The 5,900-nt window shown below is 38.2% G+C and overlaps 1 non-coding gene across 1 annotated transcript; it reads left to right on the top strand.

Moving 5' to 3' along the window:
- The first annotated feature begins 3,559 nt into the window (after positions 1-3,559).
- On the top strand, positions 3,560-3,632 carry TRNAE-CUC. Its single transcript has one exon. It is a non-coding gene; the product is annotated as a tRNA-Glu (tRNA).
- Positions 3,633-5,900: the final 2,268 nt, after the last annotated feature.

The following is a 5,900-nucleotide window of genomic DNA, read 5'->3' as shown; positions in this document are numbered from 1 at the left end:
ACAAAATACTAGCAAACAGAATCCAACAGCACATTAAAAGGATCATAGAACATGATCAAGTGCGGTTTATTCCAGGAATGCAAGGATTCTTCAATATACGCATATCAATCAACGTGATACACCATATTAACAAATTGAAAGAGAAAAACCATGTGATCATCTCAATAGATGCAGAGAAAGCTTTCGACAAAAGTTAAAACCCATTTATGATAAAAACCCTGCAGAAAGTAGGCATACAGGGAACTTTCCTCAACATAATAAAGGCCATATATGACAAACACACAGCCAACATCATCCTCAATGGTGAAAAACTGAAACCATTTCCACTAAGATCAGGAACAAGACAAGGTTGCCCACTCTCACCACTCTTATTCAACATAGTTTTGGAAGTTTTAGCCACAGCGATCAGAGAAAAAAAAGAAATAAAAGGAATACAAATCGGAAAAGAAGAAGTAAAGCTGTCACTGTTTGCAGATGACATGATACTATACATAGAGAATCCTAAAGATGCTACCAGAAAACTACTAGAGTTAATCAATGAATTTGGTAGAGTAGCAGGATACAAAATTAATGCACAGAAATCTCTGGCATTCCTATACACTAATGATGAAAAATCTGAAAGTGAAATTAAGAAAACACTCCCATTTACCACTGCAACAAAAAGAATAAAATATCTAGGAATAAACCTACCTAAGGAGACAAAAGACCTGTATGCAGAAAATTAAAAGACACTGATGAAAGAAATTAAAGATGATACAAATAGATGGAGAGATATACCATGTTCTTGGATTGGAAGAATCAACATTCTGAAAATGACTCTACTACCCAAAGCAATCTACATATTCAATGCAACCCTATCAAACTACCACTGGCATTTTTCACAGAACTAGAGCAAATAATTTCACAATTTGTATGGAAACACAAAAGACCCCGAATAAACAAAGCAATCTTGAGAATGAAAAATGGAGCTGGAGGAATCAGGCTCCCTGAGTTCAGTCCATACTACAAAGCTACAGTAATCAAGACAGCATGGTACTGGCACAAAAACAGAAATATAGATCAATGGAACAGGATAGAAACCCAGAGATAAACCCACGCACATATGGTCACCTTATCTTTGATAAAGGAGGCAAAAATATACAGTGGAGAAAAGACAGCCTCTTCAGTAAGTGGTGCTGGGACAACTGGACAGGTACATGTAAAAGAATGAAATTAGAACACTCCCTAACACCATACACAAAAATAAACTCAAAATGGATTAAAGACCTAAATGTAAGGCCAGACACTATCAAACTCTTAGAGGAAAACATAGGCAGAGCACTCTCTGACATTAATCACAGCAAGATCCTTTTTGACCCGCCTCCTAGAGAAATGGAAATAAAAACAAAAATAAACAAATGGGACCTAATGAAACTTTAAAGCTTTTGCACAGCAAAGCAAACCATAAACAAGACCAAAAGACAACCCTCAGAATGGGCGAAAATATTTGCAAATGAAGCAACTGACAAAGGATTAATCTCCAAAATTTACAAGCACCTCATGCAGCTCAATAACAAAAAGCAAACAACCCAATCCAAAAATGGGCAGAAGACCTAAATAGACATTTCTCCAAAGAAGATATACAGATTGCCAACAAACACATCAAAGAATGCTCAACATCATTAATCATTAGAGAAATGCAAATCAAAACTACAATGAGATATCATCTCATACCTGTCAGAATGGCCATCATCAAAATATCTACAAACAATAAATGCTGGAGAGGGTGTGGAGAAAAGGGAACACTCTTGCACTGCTGGTGGGAATGTAAATTGATACAGCCACTATGGAGAACAGTATGGAGGTTCCTTAAAAAACTAAAAATAGAACTACCATAAGACCCAGCAATCCCACTGCTGGACATATACCCTGAGAAAACCGTAATTCAAAAAGAGTCATGTACCAAAATGTTCACTGCAGCTCTATTTACAATAGCCAGGACATGGAAGTAACCTAAGTGTCCAGCAACAGATGAATGGATAAAGAAGATGTGGCACATATATACAATGGAATATTACTCAGCCATAAAAGGAAATGAAATTGAGTTATTTGTAGTGAGGTGGATGGACCTAGATTCTTTCATACAGAGTGAAGTAAGTCAGAAAGAGAAAAACAAATACCATATGCTAACACAGATATGTGGAATCTAAGGGGGAAGAAAAGGTCATGAAGAACCTAGGGGTAAGACGGCAATAAAGACACAGACCTACTAGAGAATGGACTTGAGGATATGGGGAGGGGGAAGGGCAAGCTGTGACAAAGTGAGAAGTGGCATGGACATATATACACTATCAAACGTAAAATAGCTAGTGGGAAGCAGCTGCATAGCACAGGGAGAACAGCTCGGTGGTTTGTGACCACCTAGAGGGGTGGGATAGGGAGGGTGGGAGGGAGGGAGATGCAAGAGGGAAGAGATATGGAAACATATGTATATGTATAACTGATTCACTTTGTTATAAAGCAGAAACTAAAACACCATTGTAAAGCAATTATACTCCAATAAAGATGTTTAAAAAAAAAAAGAACAGATGGGTAATGTAAACAGAGGTGAAAACCCTAAGAATCACAAGGGAATGCAATAAATATAAAACACTGTAACAGAAATGAAGAGTGCCTTTGAGGGGTTCATCAGTAGACTGGAAATGTCTGAGGAAACAATCAGTGAGCTTGAAGAAATGCCAATAAAATCTTCTAATATGACATGCAAAGGGAAAATAAAGATCAAAAAGAACAGACTCTGGAACAATTAACAAAAGGTGTAACATAAACATAATGGAAATATCTGAAGGAGAAGACAGAAAGGAACAGGAGAAATAACTGAAGATCTCAGTTAATTAATGAGATCTTCCCATAATTAATGATAGACACCAAAGGCACAGATTCAGGAAGCTCAGAGAATACCAAGCAGGATAAAACTTTTAAAGTGGGGACTTCCCTGGTGGTCCACTGGCTAAGACTCCACACTCCCAATGCAGGGGGCCTGGGTTTGATCCCTGGTCAGGGAACTAGATCCCACATGCATGCTGCAACTAAGAGTTCACATGCCACAACTAAAGATCCCTCATGCTGCAACTAAGACCTGGCGGAGCCGAAGTAAATAAAGAAATAGTAAGAAAATAGTAAAAAATATGGTAGATATTAATCCAACTGTATCAATGATCATTTTAAGCATCAATGGTCTAAATACCACATGGAAAGACACAAACTGTCATAGTAGATAATAAAATAAGACCTAATTATATGTTGTCTACAAGAAGCACACTTTGAATATAAACACAGAGATAGATAAAAGTAAAAGGAGAAACATATACCATGCCAACACCAAACAAAAGAAAACTGGCATAGCTATATTAATTTCAGACAAAGCAGACAGCAGAGCAATGAAAACTCACAGGAATGAGGAAGGGCAGTACATAATTATATAGAGGCCACGTCTCCAAGAAGACATAGCAATCCTTCATGTGTATGTGTGTAACAACAGAGGGGCAAAGTATACAAGGCAAAAACGGACAGAGGGACTTCCCTGGTGGTCCACTGGGTAAGACTCTGCACTCTCAATGCAGGGGGCCCAGGTTCGATCCCTGGCTGGGGAACTAAGATCCCACATGCCACAATTAAAAGCCCTCATGCCGCAACTAATAGCCCAAATGCCGCAGCTAAGAAGTCTGTGTGCCACAACCACAAGATCCTGCATCCTGCAACCAAAAGATCCTGCATGCCTCAACAAAGATCCCACATGCCACAACTAAGACCCGGTGCAGCCAAAATAAATATATCACTTATTTTTTTAAAAAACTGATAGACCTGCAAGGAGAAATGAATCCACTACTATAGCAGTAGACTTCAACACCCCCTTATCATGAACTATAAATTCCAGCAAGCAGAAAATCAGGAAGGACAAAGTTGAACTGAACAGCACGATGAAACAACTGGACTTAATTGTAATCTATGGAATACTTCAGGCAACAACAGCAGAATACACATTCTTCTCAAGTTCACATGGAACATTCACCAAGACAGACCACATTCTAGGACATAAAATGCACCTTAATAGATTTGAAAAAAAAAAAAGAGAAATCATACAAAATATGCTCAGACCACACTGGCATTAATCTAGAAATCAATCACAGAAAGATAGTGGAAAACCCCCAAATACTTGGAGATTAAACAACACACTTCTAAATAACACATGAATCAAAGAAGTCTTGAGAACAATTAAACATTGAATTAAATAAAAATGAAAATACAACTTATCAAATTTTGTGGGATACAGCAAATTCAGTACCTAGAGGGAAATTTATACCACTGAATGCATACAGTAGAAAAGATCTATAATCAATAATGTAAGCGTCTAAATTATTAGAGAAATGCAAATCAAATCTACAGTGAGGTACCACCTCACACCGGTCAGAATGGGCATCATTAAAAAGTCTACAAATAACAAATGCTGGAGAGGGTGTAGAGAAAAGGGGACCCTCCTACACTGTTGGTGGGAACGTAAAGTGGTGCAGCCACTATGGAAAATAGTATGGAGGTTCCTCAAAAAACTAAAAATAGGGACTTCCCTGGTAGTCCAGTGGTTGGAACTCCGCGCTTCCACTGTGAGGGGCGAGGGTTCGATCCCTGGTTGTGTCACTAGGATCATGCATGCCGTGCGGCACTGCCCAAAAAAAACCCCAAAACTAAAACTAGAGTTGTTATATGACCAAGCAATCCTAATCCTGGGCATATAACCAGATAAGACTCTAATTCAAAAAGATACATGTACCCCTATGTTCATAGCAGCACTATTCACAATAGCCAAGACATGGAAACAACCTAAATGTCCAACGATAGATGAATGGATAAAGAAGATGTGGTACATATACACAGTGGAATACACTCAGGCATTAAAAAAGGATGAAATAATGCCATGTGCAGCTACATGGATGTACCTAGAGATTATCATACTAAGCAAAGTAAGTCAGAAAGAGAAAGACAAATACCATATGATATCACTTATATGTGGAATCTAAAATATGACACAAATAAACTTATCTATGAAACAGAAACAAACTCACAGACATAGAGAACAGACTTGTGGTTGCCAAGCGGGAAGTGGGAGTAGAGGAGGGATGGATTGGGAGTTTGGGATTAGCAGATGCAAACTACTATATATAGAATGGATAAACAACAAGGTCCTACTGTATAGCACAGGGAACTATATTCAATATCCTGTGATAAACCATAATGGAAAACAATATGAAAAAGAATGTATATATATATATATGTATAACTAACTGCTGTACAGCAGAAATTAACACATTGTACATCAACTATACCTGAATAAAATAAATTTTAAAAATACAAGGTTGGATTTCCCTGGTGGCACAGTGGTTAAGAATCCACCTGACAGTGCAGGGGACACGGGTTCGAGCCCTGGTCCAGGAAGATCCCACATGCCGTGAAGCAACTAAGCCCATGCGCAACTACTGAGCCAGCGCTCTAGAGCCCGTGAGCCACAACTACTGAGCCCACATGGGCACGTAGAGCCCATGCTCCGCAATGAGAGAAGCCACCGCAATGAGAAGCCTGTGCACCGCAACAAAGAGTAGCCCCCACTCGCCACAACTAGAGAAAGCCCGCGCTCAGCAACTAAGACCCAACACAGCCAAAAATAAATGAATAAATTTATTAAAAAAATAATGTTATTAAAAAAATAATGTAAGTGTCTACCTAAGGAAACTACAAAAAGAAAATGAATTAAATCTAAGTAAATGCAGGAAAAATAACAAAAATTAGAAAATGTAATTGTGGGAAACCAACAGAGATCATTTAAAACAGAAGCAACTTGCCAATTTATACATCTATTACAATATATC

This window comes from Monodon monoceros, unplaced genomic scaffold (assembly GCF_005190385.1).
Source record: "Monodon monoceros isolate NGI ecotype Baffin Bay Population unplaced genomic scaffold, NGI_Narwhal_1 Super_Scaffold_12, whole genome shotgun sequence".
Lineage (NCBI taxonomy): Eukaryota > Metazoa > Chordata > Mammalia > Artiodactyla > Monodontidae > Monodon > Monodon monoceros.
Note: the sequence above shows the minus strand (reverse complement) of the source record. Positions and strands in the feature narration are given on the sequence as shown.